This window comes from Vulpes vulpes, unplaced genomic scaffold (assembly GCF_048418805.1).
Source record: "Vulpes vulpes isolate BD-2025 unplaced genomic scaffold, VulVul3 Bu000000756, whole genome shotgun sequence".
NCBI lineage: Eukaryota > Metazoa > Chordata > Mammalia > Carnivora > Canidae > Vulpes > Vulpes vulpes.
Genome location: NW_027325687.1, coordinates 3,544 through 19,519, shown reverse-complemented (window position 1 = coordinate 19,519; position 15,976 = coordinate 3,544). Strand labels below are relative to the sequence as shown.

The following is a 15,976-nucleotide window of genomic DNA, read 5'->3' as shown; positions in this document are numbered from 1 at the left end:
AATGATCCCATCAAAAGACACAGGGTATCAGACTGGATAAAAAAGAAAGTCCCATCTATTTTCTGTCTTACAAAAGACTCATTTTAGACCTAAGGACACTTCCAGCCTGTAAATGAAGGAGTGGAAACCATCTACCATTCAGATGCTCCTCAAAGGAAAGCTGGGGTAGCAATCCTCAAATCAGATCAATTAAAGTTTATCCCAAAGACTGTAGTAAGAGATGAAGACAGACACTATATCATACTTAAAGGATCAATCCAGCAAGAAGACCTACCAATCATGAATATGTATGCTCTTAATGTGGGAGATGCCAAGTATATCAATTAATAATGCCAAGTATATCAATTAATAACCAAAGTAAAGAGATACTTAGAAAATAATACACTAGACTCATGGGCCTTGGCGATCCGTGGGGTGCACCTGCGCAGCTGTGGATGCCGCAGGTTTTTGAAACATGAATTGTTCACTCTTCTTGACTGCCCTTTGCTTGTGAATAGCCTCAGCAGCTCCAAAACTCGATGAAAGCTTAAATGCATAATGGTACCAGTGGAAGGCAATGCACAGATTATATGGCATGAATGAAGAAGGATAGAGGAGAGCAGTGTGGGAGAATATGAAAATGATTGAACTGCATAATTGAGAATATAGCCAAGGGAAACATGGCTTCACAATGGCGATGAATACCTTTGGTGACATGACCAATGAAGAATTCAGGCAGGTGATGAATGACTTTCAAAACCAGAAGCACAAGAAAGGGAAAGTGTTCCAAGAACCTATCTTTGCTGAGATCCCCAAATCTGTGGACTGGAGAGAGAAAGGCTACGTAACTCCTGTGCAGAATCAGAGTCAGTGTGGTTCTTGTTGGACTTTTAGTGCAACTGGTGCCCTCAAAAGACAGATGTTCCGGAAAACAGGCAAACTTGTGCCACTGAGTGAGCAGAACCTGGTGGACTGCTCTAAGGCTCAAGGCAATGAGGGCTGCAGTGGTGGCCTGATGGATAACACCTTTCATCATGTTAAAGACAATGGAGGCCTGGATTCAGAGGAATCTTATCCATATCTTGGAAAGGACATAGAGACCTGTAACTACAAGACTGAGTGTTCTGCTGCCAATGACACTGGCTTCATGGACCTCCCTCAATGGGAAAAGACCCTAATGAAGGCAGTGGCAACTCTAGGGCCCATCTCTGTTGCTACTGATGCAGGCATTTCCAGTTCTACAAAGCAGGCATTTAATTTGATCCAGACTGCAGCTGCAAAGATCTAGATCATGGTGTTCGGGTGGCTGGCTATGGCTTTGTAGGAACAGACTCAAATAATAAATTTTGGATTATCAAGAACAGTTGGGGTCCAGAATGGGGCTGGAATGGCTATATAAAAATGGCCTAAGACCAGAACAACCATTGTAGAATTGCCACAGCAACCAACTATCCCATTGTGTGAGCTGATGGACCACAAGATTAGAGGACTTGAGGACAGCATATCTGGAGGAAGTTTATCTTAAAATTGACCAAACTCTTATTGTGTAAGATAAGACACTTGAATCATTGAGAATCCAAGTTGTGATTTGAATTCTGTGACATTTTTATCATTTTCTGTGACATTACCACTACTTTAATTACTGCTATATATGGCTTTATAATGTTGAAGACTTATTACTTAATTCTAAAATTTTTGACTTCTTATTTATTCAAAGGATATATAAACTTTACCTTTTGAAATAAATTTTAATTCAATAAGTAGAGGAAGAAAAAAATAAAATAATACACTAATAGTAGGAGACTTCAACACAGTCCTTGTCAGTAAATATCAGATCTTCTAAGCATGACATCACCAAAGAAACAAGGGCCTTAAATTATACACTGGACCAGATGGATTTCACAGATGTTTACAGAGCTTTCTAACTGAACACAACTGAATACACATTCCTCCCAAGTGCACATGGAACTTTCTCCAGAATAGACCACACACTAGGTCACAAATGAGGTCTCAACCGATACCAAAAGATAGGATTGCCCCCCTGCATATTTTCAGACCACAATGCTTTGAAACTAGAACTCAGTCATAAGAAGAAATTTGGAAGAAATTCAAACACATGGAGGTTAAAGAGCATCCTACTAAAAGATGAATGGGTCAACCAGGAAATTAGAGAAGAATCTATGGATTCAGGGAAACTAATGAAAATGCAGATACAACCATTCAAAAAATCTGGGATACAGCAAAGAGGTCCCAAGAAGGAAATACATCTCAATACAAGTCTCCTTCAAAAAACTGGAAATAACTCAAATACACAAGCTAAACTTGCACCTAAATGAACTGGAGAAAGAACAGCACATAAAGCCTACACCAAGCAGAAGAGGGGAGATAATAAAGATTCAAGCAGAACTCAATGAAACAGAGACCAGAAGAACTGCAGAACAGATAAAAAAAGAAGAACAGGAGTTGGTTCTTTGAAAGAATTAATAAGATAGATAAACCCTTAGCCAGCCTTATTAAAGAGAAAAAAAAAACCCTCAAGGTAATAAAATCACAAATGAAAGAGGAGGGATCAGAACCATACCAAGGAAATACAAATGATTTTAAAAAACATTTTATGAGCAGCTATAAGCCAATAAATTAGGCAATCTAGAAGAAATGGATGCATTTCTGGAAAAATCACAAATGACCAAAACTAGAACAAAACGAAATAGAAAACCTGAAAGGCCAATAACCAACAAGGAAATTGAAGCAGTTATCAAAAACCTGCCACGACGCAAAATTCCAGGGCCAGATGGCTTCTGAGGGGAATTCTATCAAATGTTTAAAGAGGAAATAATATTCTACTAAAGCTGTTCTGAAGGATAAAAAGGGATGGAATACTTCAAAATTTGTTCTAACAGGCCAGCATCACCTTGATTCCAAAACCAAAGACCCCACCAAAAAGGACAATTATAGAACAATATCCCTGATGAACATGGATGCAAAATTTCTCAACAAGATACTAGCCAATAGGATCCAACAGTACATTAAGAGGATTATTCACCATGACCAAGTGGGATTTATCCCTGAGATGCAAGGTTGGTTTAACACTCATAAAACAATCAATGTGATAGATCACATCAACAAGAGAAAAAAACAAGAACCATAGGATCCTCTCAATAGATGCAGAGAAAGCATTTGACAAAATACAGCATCCATTCCTGATCAAAACTCTTCACAGTGTAGGGATAGAAGGAACATTCCTCAGCATCTCAAAAGCCATCTATGAAAAGCCCACAGCAAATATCATTCTCCATGGAGAAAAACTGAGAGCCTTTCCCCTAAGATCAGGAACATGACAGGGATGTCCACTCTCGCCATTGCTATTCAACATAGTACTAGAAGTCCTAGCCTCAGGAATCAGACAACAAAAAGAAATAAAAGGCATTTAAACTGGCAGAGGAAGGCAAACTCTCCCTCTTTGCACATGACACGTTACTGTGTGTAGAAAACCCAAAAGACACCACCCCAAGATTGCTAGGACTCATACAGCAATTCAGCCATGCGGCAGGAGTCAAAATCAATGCATAGTAATCAGTGGAATTCCTATAAACTAAAATGAGACTGAAAAAAGAGACATCAAGGAGTCAATCCCATTTACAATGGCACCCAAAACCATAAGATACCTAGGAATAAACCTAACCAAAGTGGTAAGGGATTTATGCCCTAAAAACTACAGAACACTTCTGAAAGATTTTGAGGAAGACACAAAGGGATGGAAAAATATTCCATGCTCACGGATTGGAAGAATTAATACTGTGAAAATGTCTATGCTACCCAGGGAAATTTACACATTCAATGCAATCCCTATCAAAATACTATGGACTTTCTTCAGAGAGTTGGAAAAAATCATCTTAAGATTTGTATGGAATCAGCAAAGGGAATATTGAAAAAGAAAACCAGAGCCAGGGGCATCACAATGCTGGATTTCAAGCTGTACTACAAATCTGTGATCCTCAAGACAGTGTAGCATTGGCACAAAAACAGACACATAGGTCAATGGAACAGAAGAGAGAACCTAGAAATGGGCCCTCAACTCTATGGTCAATATTCGACAAAACCAGAAAGAATATCCACAGGAAAAAGGACAGACTCTTCAATAAATGGTGCTGGGAAAATTGGACAGCCATGTGCAGAAGAATGAAACTAGACAATGCTTTTACACCATACACAAAGATAAACTTAAAATGGATGAAAGATCTAAATGTGAGGTGAGAATTCCTCAAAATCCTAGAGGATAACACAGGCAACACCCTTTTTTAACTTGGCCACAGCAACTTCTTGCAAGATAAATCTATGAAGGCAAAGGAAACAAAAGCAAAAATGAACTATTGAGACTTAATCAAGATAAAAAGCTTCTGCACAGCAAAAGAAACAGTCAACAAAATAAAAGACAACCTACAGAATGGGAGAAGATATTTGCAAGTGACCTATCAGATAAAGGGCTACTATCCGAGATCTATAAAAAAAACTTATTAAACTCAACAGCAAAGAAACAAACAATCCAATTATGAAATGGGCAAAAGACATAAATAGACATTTCACCAAAGAAGACCTACACATGGCCAATAAGCACATGGGAAAATGCTCTGCATCACTGGCCATCAGGGAAATACAAATCAAAACCACAGTGAGATACCACCTCACACCAGTGAGAAGATTAAGAAGATTAAGAAGATTAAGATTAAGAAGATTAAGAAGATAGAAAACAGCAAATGTTGGAGAGGATGTGGAGACAGGGGAACTGTTGGGAACTTGGTGGGAATGTGAACTGGTTCAGCTACTCTGAAAAACAGTGTGGAGGTTCCTCAAAGAGTTAAAAATAGAGCTACCCTACGACTCCGCAATTGCCCTGCTGGGGAGTTACCCCAAAGATACAGATGCAGTGAAAAGCTGAGACACCTGCTCCCCAATGTTTATAGCATCAATGTCCACAACAGCTAAACTGGCATGAGCCATGATGTCCACTGACATATAAATGGATAGAGAAGATGTGATATATATATATCTAATATGTGATAGATAGATAGATATATAATATGTGATATATATATAATGTGTGTGGAATAATGGAATATTACTCAGCCATTAGAATGGACAAATACCTACCATTTGCTTCGACGTGGATGAGAGGGTATTATGCTGAGTGAAGTAAGTCAATTGGAGAAGGACAATCATTATATGGTTTCACTCATATGGGGAATATAAGAAATAGTGAAAGGGATTATAAGGGAAAGGAGGGAAACTGAGTAGGAAAAAATAGAGAGGGAGACAAACCTTGAGAGAATCCTAACTCTGGGAAATGAACAAAGTAATGCAGAAGCGGAGATGAGTAGGGGGTTGGGGTCACTGGGTGTCAAGCATTGAGGAAGGCACTTGATGGGATCAGCACTGGGTATTATAGTATATGTTGGCAAAAGAAACTTCAATAAAAAATAAATATTAAAAAAGTACCTGTGAGAGATCTCTTATTCTATAAATGCTCTAGTGGGGTAAGAGTATTTTCTCTGCTGGCAGAGGGGCTAACATTGAGGATATTTTTCAATCTATTGTTCTAGGACTTTCAAGAATATGCTCTCTTTTAACTGCCACAGCACAGGACGATATCAGAATTCACATATTCATGACTGTGTGGCTTAGAGCATTAGGTTAATTTCTAAGATCACAGATCTATGGTGAACTGTCACTCATGGATGGCTTGTATCATTTTTTCTGTCCTATGAAGCTGTGTATTTCTATCATTAATTAGCTATGTCATCATAGTAAAGTTACCACACCAATCAGAATTTCATTTTCTTTATTTGTAAAATAAAGGTTGGGGTGGGCAGCTGCTACCTTGTAAATTTTGATACATACAGAGGCTTTATCATCTATTACCTAAAATGAAGCATTTTTTAGAGTGAAAGGGCACTGCTTATAATTATGCCAGAGAACAGGCATACATGAGCGAGCAACGTCGTTCTGAACAAACTTCTAACTGGTGTGTTTTCATGCACTTTTAATCCAATTCAGTACATCTTCCATAGAATAATTATCTGTGGCTTCTCCCTCATCATGGAGTGTAAAATTCAAAAAGGCGAGAACCTTTCTCATTTGGTCACCCCTTTATTCCTAGAACCTAATACACATGCCTGGAATTTATAAGACAATAGACAATTTTTGTTTTTAATGTCTAAAAGAACGATTAGATGAGTCCACGGTTGTTTGGGAAAATGGATTAATGGTTAAAGGAAGAAGAAAAAAGAAGAGAATAGGTGTTAACCAAATATAACTACATAATACAGAATTTCTAAGTAACAGAGATGGCTATGCAGGAAAACACTGGACTTTGGTACATATTAGTAGAATCTACTCCAGATAATTCCTGTACTATCTTAGCTTACCCTAAGTAGCCATGATTTTTCATAGTAGCCCTTTTCGTCAGCCCTTAGATGTAAGCATATAGAACCTATTAGTTTATTGACAGTCAATATCAGAACTTGAGTCTCCTGATAACCTCCCTGTCCAGAATTTTTCCAATACAACATGCTCAGAACTGATAACAATGCTGCGTACCTATACACATTCTGTAAGTATGTTAATGAACACAGAGTCCTTAATAATTATTAGGACTCTGTTCCTGGAAACGATTTTTGGGTAGATAATGACTTGGGAAACAATTATAATTTAAAGTTAATTAAATAACTAAAATTTCACATATAAAATGATCACGTATTTGATAATACATGTTTAAGACAGATAAGAAAAAATGAAATCTTATGAGAGTTTAACAGCTCCCTCTACAAGATGGAACTCTAGGTGATATTTTGTCTGCCCCTGCCTATATATATATATATATATATACATACATATATATATATATATATGTATATATACACACACACACACACACACACACACACACATATTCATTCACTCTTTCATTTTAAACATTTCTAGGGAGACAGTCACTTTCAGTAGTTCTTCAGTGATGGTACTTTGCTGGTGTAAACTCCAGGCCAGGCTCCGCCTCTGAGTGGTGACCTCTAACCTGTGCTCCATCTCTGAGGGGTCACAACCTCCTGGCCTTGGTCTCAGAGGGGTGAACACACAGTCTGCAAACCAAGCAAGAAAGATTTCTTTCTGACCCAGCAACAAACTGCTCAAAACTTGCAGCTGAAAACTATGCCAAACCGCATATACAGGTTTTTATACAACTAGAGATTTCTAGTTAAAAACCTAAGTTGAGTCTGTTCTTTAAGCCTATAAAAACTGTTAAGAAAGTTTTCCAAAAATAATCCAAATATATGTTTTAAAAATATAGTCCACTAAAATGTAGATATATATGTGCACATGTATTTATAGGCAGCGATATATATTCCTCCCTAGTGTTCAGATTTTCTATGTAAAAATAATTTAAAAATAAATTACAGGTAAATGCTTCTTAATAAGATGCATATAAGCTGAATTACCCAAGACTTTAAGTTTCACCATCCCAAAGTAATGACATAGGAATTTCTCTACCAATTACTGAAGTTTAAGAAATTCTCATTGAGACGTTTTGTTTTGTTTTCCTACTTCATTTTTGAGTTTTCAGATTTGGGGAACACCTGTTGAATAAGTTTAAGTACATGGATAAGGGGGGGGTGGGGAAAAATGGGAGTAGGGTCCCCAAGTCACCTGCGCTCACCCGACTTACCTAGATAACTTTCAAATCATCCTGAAACCCTATGAATTCTACCTAAGATTTAAAGAGAGAATAGCTGGAATGCTACAGAGAGAAGAGTTTGCACTTCTAACAAGGTAGGAAGCCAAGGGAAGAAAAAATAAAAAAGATTCCAGTGGCGGAGGGGCCCCACAAGGAGCCGGGCTAAGGCCAGGCAGCAAAAGCCTCCAGGACAGGAAAGCCCAGCCTGGAGAAGCAGGAAGTTTAAAAATCTGAACCGAATTCTTTCCAGAGGGGAAGGCGCTCAACAGGGAAACCGGGCAGAACCACAGGAGGGGCAATGGCACCTCCAACTCCCCGGGGTCACTAGGAGAGGAGGGCACCTGGGAGAGAGTGCACCAAAGACCACGGGTTGAGCTCTGTGAAGGGCTGGAGCACGCACCCGGCGGGACCTCGGGAGAAGCTCAGGCAGCGTCTCTGGCTGCAGGAGGCTGCACCCTGCTACCTTCGGGAGCCCGGGCCCCAGGAGTGCAATTCCAGCAGAACAGGCCCGGGGTCCCAGGGGACAAAGCAGACACAGCCCAGGATCCTGTGCTCCTTCTGGGACAGGCAGAGGCAGGGAGGGCAGAGGATAGCAAGGACCCTCCTGCTGCCAGGCACCCCCAGGCTGTGCAGATCAGCACCCCCTGCTCCTGGGAGCATCCAGGCGAGTGCAGACCAGTAGCCGTGGGAGTTACTGGGAGAGCTGACTCCAGAGCTAGAAGGGTGGCCGCACCAGTGTGGTTGTTCCTCCTGGTGTCACCCTGTGCCTGGGACAGAGTGGGGCCACCAGGGAACTGGGGCCTCAGGGGGTAAACAGCTCCCACTGAGCCATGCACACACCTGAGAGTCAGCACAGCAGCCCCTCCCCCACAAGACCAGCTGGAAGGACAGGGGAAGAGCAAGTTTTTGGCCTAGCAGCACTGGAAAGCCCCAGGGAAGTTGAGGGACTTATGGTATATAGAACCAGAGGATACCCCTCCTTGTCTTTTGTTTTTGTTTTTTCTTTTTTTTCTTCCCTTTTTTCCGGTACAATTCATTTTTAGCCACTCTGCACTGAGCAAAATGACTAGAAAGAAGAACTCACCACAAAAGAATCAGAAACAGTACTCTCTGCCACAATTTGATTACAATTTGATGTCAGAAAGCCAATTCAGAAGCACAATTATAAAGCTACTGGTGGCTCTGGAAAAAAGCATAAAGGAATCAAGAGACTACATGACTGCAGAATTTAGATCTAATCAGGCCAAAATTAAAAATCAATTAAATGAGATGCAATCCAAACCGGAGGTCCTAACGATGAAGGTTAATGAGGTAGAAGGAAGAGTGAGTGACATAGAAGACAAGTTGATGGCAAGGAAGGAAGCTGAGGAAAAAAAGAGAAAAACAATTAAAAGACCATGGGGAAAGGTTAAGGGAAATAAATGACAGCCTTAGAAGGAAAAATCTACATATAATTGGGGTTCCAGAGGGCGCCAAAAGGGACAGAGGAACAGAAAGTGTATTTGAAGAAATTATAGTTGAGAACTTCCCTAAGTTGGGGAAGGAAACAGGCATTCAGATCCAGGACATAGAGAGGTTCCCCCCCAAAATCAATAAAAAACATTCAACACCTCAACATTTAATAGTGAAACTTGCAAATTCCAAAGATAAAGAGAAAATCCTTAAAGCAGCAAGAGACTAATTATATGGGGAGAAATATTAAATTAACAGCAGACCCCTCCACAGAGACCTGGCAGGCCAGAAAGGGCTGACAGGATATATTCAGGGTCCTAAGTGAGAAGAACATGCAACCAAGAATACTTTATCCAGCAAGGCTCTCATTCAGAATAGAAGGAGAGATAAAGAGCTTACAAGACAGGCAGGAACTGAAAGAATATGTGACCACCAAACCAGCTCTGCAAGAAATATTAAGAGGGACTCTGTAAAAGAAAGAGGATACCGAAAGATATAACCCACAAAACAGGGCCTGAATAAAATAGGTATTATGATGATACTAAATTCATATCTTTCAATAGTAACTCTGAACATGAATGGGCTTAATGATCCCATCAAAAGACTCAGGGTTTCAGACTGGATAGAAAAGCAAGACCCATCTATTTGCTGTCTACTGGAGACTCATTTTAGACCTAAGGACACGTACAGCCTGAAAATGAAAGGTTGGGGAACCATTTACCATTCAAATGGTCCTCAAAAGAAAGCAGGGTAGCAATCCTCATATCAGATAAATTAGAGTTTATCCCAAAGACTGTAGTAAGAGATGAAGAGGGACACTATATTATACTTAAAGGATCTATTGAACAAGAGGACCTAACAATCATGAATATTTATGCCCGTAATGTGGGAGCTGCCAAGTATACCAATCAACTAATAACCAAAGTCAAGACATAGTTAGATAATAATACACTAATACTGGGAGACTTCAACATGGCACTTTCTGCAAATGACAAATTTTCTAAGCTCAACATCTTCAAAGAAACAAGAACTTTAAATGATACACTGGACTAGATGGATTTCACAGATATTTACAAAACTTTACATCCAAACGCAACTGAATACACATTCTTCTAAGTGCACATGGAAGTATCTCCAGAATAGACCATCTACTGGGTCACAAATCAGGTCTCAAGGGATACCAAAAGACTGGGATTGCCCCCTGCATATTTTCAGATCATAATGCTTTGAAACTTGAACTCAATCACAAGGAGAAATTTGGAAGAAATTCAAACATGTGGAGGTTAAAGAGCATCCTGCTAATAGATGAATGGGTCAACCAGGAAATTAAAGAATAAAAAAGATTCATGGAAACTAATGAGAATGAAGATACAACTATTCAAAACTTTGAGATACAGCAAAAGCAGTCCTGAGAGGGAAATACATTGCAATACAAGCATCCCTCAAAAAATTGGGAAGAATTCAAATACACAAGCTAACTTTACACCTATAGGAACTGGAGAAAAAACAGCAAATAAAATCTACACCAAGCAGAAGAAGAGAGTTAATAAAGATTCGAGCAGAACTCAATGAAACAGAGACCTGAAGAATTGTAGAACAGATCAACAAAACCAGGAGTTGGTTCTTTGAAAGAATTAATAAGATAGATAAACCCTTAGCTAGCCTTATTAAAAACAAAAGAAAAAAGGCTCTAATTAATAAAATCATGAATGAAAAAGGAGAGATTACAACCATACCGGAAATACAAACGATTTTTAAAACATATTATGAGCAGCCATATGCCAATATTTTAGGCAATCTAGAAGAAATGGAAGCGTTTCTGGAAAACCACAAATTACCAAAACTAGAATGGGAAGAAATAGAAAACCTGCATAAGACAATAACCAGGGAGGAAATTGAAGCAGTCATCGAAAACCTCCCAAGACAGAAAAGTCCAGGGCCAGATGGCTTCCCAGGGGAATTCTATCAAACATTTAAAGAAGGAACAATACCTATTCTACTAAAGCTGTTCTGAATGATAGAAAGGGGTGGAATACTTCCAAACTCATTCTATGAGACCATCATCACCTTAATTTCAAAACCAGACAAAGACTCCACCAAAAAGCACAATTATAGAACAATATCTGATGAACTCAGATGCAAAATTTCTCAACAAGATACTAGCCAATATAATCCAACAGTACATTAAAAGGATTGTTCATCATGACCAAGTGGGATTTATCTGCTGGTTCAACACTCATAAAGCTATCAATGTGATTGATCATATCAACAAGAGAAAAAACAAGAACCATATGATCCTCAATAGATGCAGAGAAAGCATTTGACAAAATACAGCATCTATTCCTGATCAAAACTCTGCAGAGTGTAGGGATAGAGGGCACATTCCTCAGCATCTTAAACGCCATCTATGAAAAGCCCACAGCAAATATCATTCAATGGAAAAACACTGGGAGCCTTTCCACAAGATCAGGAACACAACAGGGATGTCCACTGTCACCACGGCTATTCAACACATAGTACTAGAAGTCCTAGCCTCAGCAATCAGACAACAAAAAGAAATCAAAGGCATTCAAATTGGTAAAGAAGTCAAACTCTCCCTCTTTGCAGACGACATGATACTTACTGTACACAGAAAACCCAGAAGATCCACCCCAAGATTGCTAGAACTCATACAGCAATTCAGTAATGTGGCAGGAGACAAACATCAATGCATAGCAATCAGTGGCATTTCTCTACACTATCAATGATACTGAAGAAAGAGAAATTAAGGAGTCAATCCCATTTACACTTGCACTCAATAGCATAAGATACCTAGGAATAAACCTAACCAAAGTGGTAAGGGATCTATGCCCTAAAAACTACAGAATACTTCTGAAAGAATTTGAGGAAGACACAAAGAGATGGCAAAATATTCCATGCTCATGGATTGGCAGAATTAATACTGTGAAAATGTCAATGCTACCCAGGGAAATTTACACATTCAATGCAATCCCTATCAAAATACCACGGACTTTCTTCAGAGAGTTGGAAAAAATCATCTTAAGATTTGTATGGAATCAGAAAAGACAGCCGGGGGAATATTGAAAAAGAAAACCAGAGCTGGGGGCATCCCAATGCCGGGTTTCAAGCTGTACTACAAAGCTGTGATCCTCAAGATAGTGTAGTATTGGCACAAAAACAGACACATAGGTCAATGGAACAGAAGAGAGAACCTAGAAATGGGCCCTCAACTCTATGGTCAATATTCGACAAAACCAGAAAGAATATCCACAGGAAAAAGGACAGACTCTTCAATAAATGGTGCTGGGAAAATTGGACAGCCACGTGCAAAAGAATGAAACTAGACAATGCTTTTACACCATACACAAAGATAAACTTAAAATGGATGAAAGATCTAAATGTGAGGCGAGAATTCCTCAAAATCCTAGAGGATAACACAGGCAATACCTTTTTTAACTTGGCCGCAGCAAGTTCGTGCAAGATAAATCTATGAAGGCAAGGGAAACAAAAGCAAAAATGAACAATTTTAATCAAGATAAAAAGCTTCTGCACAGCAAAAGAAATATTCAACAAAATAATAGACAACCTACAGAATGGGAGAAGATATTTGCAAGTGACCTATCAGATAAAGGGCTACTATCCAAGATCTATAAAGAAGTTATTAAATTCAACACCAAAGAAACAAAGAATCCAATCATGAAATGGGCAAAAGACATGAACAGACATTTCACCAAAGAAGACCTACACATGGCCAACAAGCACATGGGAAAATGCTCTGCATCACTTGCCATCAGGGAAATACAAATCAAAACCACAATGAGATACCACCTCATACCAGTGAGAATGGTGAAAATTAACAATACAGGATACAAGAAATGTTGGAGACGATGTGGAGAAAGGGGAACCCTCTTGCACTGTTCTGAAAGTGTGAGCTGGCACAGCCACTTTGGAAAACAGTGTGGAGGTTCCTCAAAGAGTTAAAAATAGAGCTACCCTAGATCCCAGCAATTTCCCTTCTGGGGAGTTACCCCAAAGATACAGATGCAGTGAAAAGCCGAGACACCTGCACCCCAACGTTTATAGTGGCAATGTGCACAATAGTCAAACTGTGGAAGGAGCTTCGTTGTCCATTGAAAGATTAATGATAAAAGAAGATGTGGTATATGCATACAATGGAATATGACTCAGCCATTAGAAATGACAAATACCCACCATTTGCTTCAACATGGATGGAATTGGAGGGTATTATGCTGAGTTAAGTCAGTCAATCAGAGAAGGACAAACATTATATGGTCTCATTCATTTGGGGAATATAAAAAATAGTGAAAAGGGAAAGGAAAGAAAACGAGTGAGAAATATCAGTGAAGGTGACAGAACATGAGAGACTCCTAAGTCTTTGAATCAAACAAGGGGTAGTGGACGGGGAGGTGGGCGGGGGGATGGGATGACTGGGTGATGGGCACGGAGGGGGGCACTTGATGGGATGAGCACTGGGTGTTATGCTATATGTTGTCATATTGAACTCCAATAAAATACATATACATATGTATTATATGTATTTTATACATATAATATTATACATATAATATTTTATATTTTGTTTATTTTATTTTTATATTTATATTTTATATTGTACATATATTTTATACATATGTATTATAAGTAATATATATATGTATATGTATGTATGTGTGTGTATGTGTGTGTGTGTATATATATATATATATATATATATATAAATAAATATAAATGTCCCAGGCTTTAAGCAGGATAAAGGCTCTCCTTACTTTATCTGGTGCTATGTGCTCTAATGAAGTAAAATTCTTGGCAATTGGGAATCGTCATATTCTTAAAGCTTTTGAAAGTATCATTTTTATATTTACCAGATGCCTTATAGAGTCCAAATTCTCATAAAGGGAGAAAATAGTCTTCCTTCCTAGTTTTCTTACACACACAAAAGGTACATGGATAAATGTCTAGGAAAACCTTCGACTTATGAATAAATACCTAAGGAAAATTAGAAAAATTCCTAAGTTTGTATCTGACTTTCATCTCATTGGGACCATATAAAAGTCAGTAATTTTAGGTTACTTGGATGACTAGTTAAGTGTCCAACTCTTGGTTTCTGTTCAGGTCATAATACCAATGATTGGGCTCCATGCTCAGCACAAATCTACTTGAGTTTCTTTGCCTCTCTCTCTCTCATTCTCAATCTCTCTCTTTCTGAAAGAAATAAAATCTTTTTAAAAATAATTTTTAAATGTTTTAGATAATAACTCAATTTTCTCAAGCCATAGAAGAACCATCCCAGAGCAAATTAAACTTTAATGTGTATCAATGAATTCCAAGATATATAATATTATGAAAAAAGCATTTCTTCTTATTTCTGGGATTAATCAATGAATAATAAAAGGTACATTTGCCTAATCAATAAACAGAAGCAATTTAGAAAAAAATAGAGACTGATGATTTAAATATAAGCCTCAGTTGCTACAAATACGGTGCAATATGGGTTCTATTACTGAAAGTACCAAAACTGGTCTATAATATATATATTTCATGAAATTCACCTGTAGTATACTCATCTGCAATGATACCCAACTGCTGTCATCCATTTTCTTTGTCTATAATACAGGTGAGTGAAGCTAAGTGATAAGAGATTAGTCATGATAGAAAGGAGGAACTAGAATTAAAGTAAAAGAAAAAGCAAAAGCAAAGCAAAACAACAACAAAATGATGTAAATGGTTCCTTTCTATAGCTTATAAATATTCTCCTCAGGTTAAAATTATTTTTAATACATTGCAAACAGGAGACAATTGTACAAATTCAATTGACAATTTCAATTGAAATGAAAGGATTCAAGGATTTTCATATCCCCTATGTGAAAAGCTGCTTTTCACTTTATTAACTTTTTAGTCAGCATCCTCATCTCTCACCCAAACCCTAACAGCTGATACTCTGAAGTAGAGCCTAATTTTTTTCTTTTTCCCATGGTAACTCATCTCATGTTTTTGACTGCAACTGATTCCATATATGAACAAATAAATGATTTAATAGCCTTTAAATCATTTGACATGTTAAAAAAGATATCATGCAAATCAAAAGTATTATCACCTTTATTTATTTTTTTTTTAATTTTTTTAAAATTTTTTATTTATTTATGATAGTCACAGAGAGAGAGAGAGAGGCAGGGACACAGGCGGAGGGAGAAGCAGGCTCCATGCACCGGGAGCCTGATGTGGGATTCCATCCCGGGTCTCCAGGATTGCGCCCTGGGCCAAAGGCAGGCGCCAAACGGCTGCGCCACCCAGGGATCCCTGCGACACAGTTCAAAGCACAAACCGTCCTTCAGCAGCTCACGTGAAAGCCTGCCAGTAGGCAGCAGAACCAAGTTACCAAAAAAGGCATTAGAAGAAGGAACCGGCCGCCGCCAGAGCCTGTGGTAGTGGTCCCTCGCCAGCCTCCGTGCAGAGCCAGTTTCACTCACCCCGTGGGAGTGGGATGTACCCCCACACTGGTGCCACCTCAACTTTGGGTAGGATATTAAGCCCGATTATGCCACATTCAATTCAAGTGGTTTTTTATTTTTTTATTTTCCTCACAGTCTTCACCACATCCAACTTATTATTCCCATGGTACTACTGTAGCTGGGGGTGCTTATGGGACCCCACACAGGAGTTCCTACCTTCTAACCTCTGTTCAAAGAACATGTGCACCTGCTTCATCCTCTTCCCATATGAGAAAATCCATTTGAACTATTCACACAATTGAACATCTTGGTGCATTAAAAAAAAAAAAAGGTAGAAAAAAGAAAAAAA

The 15,976-nt window shown here is 38.6% G+C and overlaps 1 pseudogene; it reads left to right on the top strand.

Moving 5' to 3' along the window:
• Positions 1-420: 420 nt before the first annotated feature.
• LOC140596619 (procathepsin L pseudogene) lies at positions 421-1,933 on the top strand (annotated as a pseudogene).
• Positions 1,934-15,976: the final 14,043 nt, after the last annotated feature.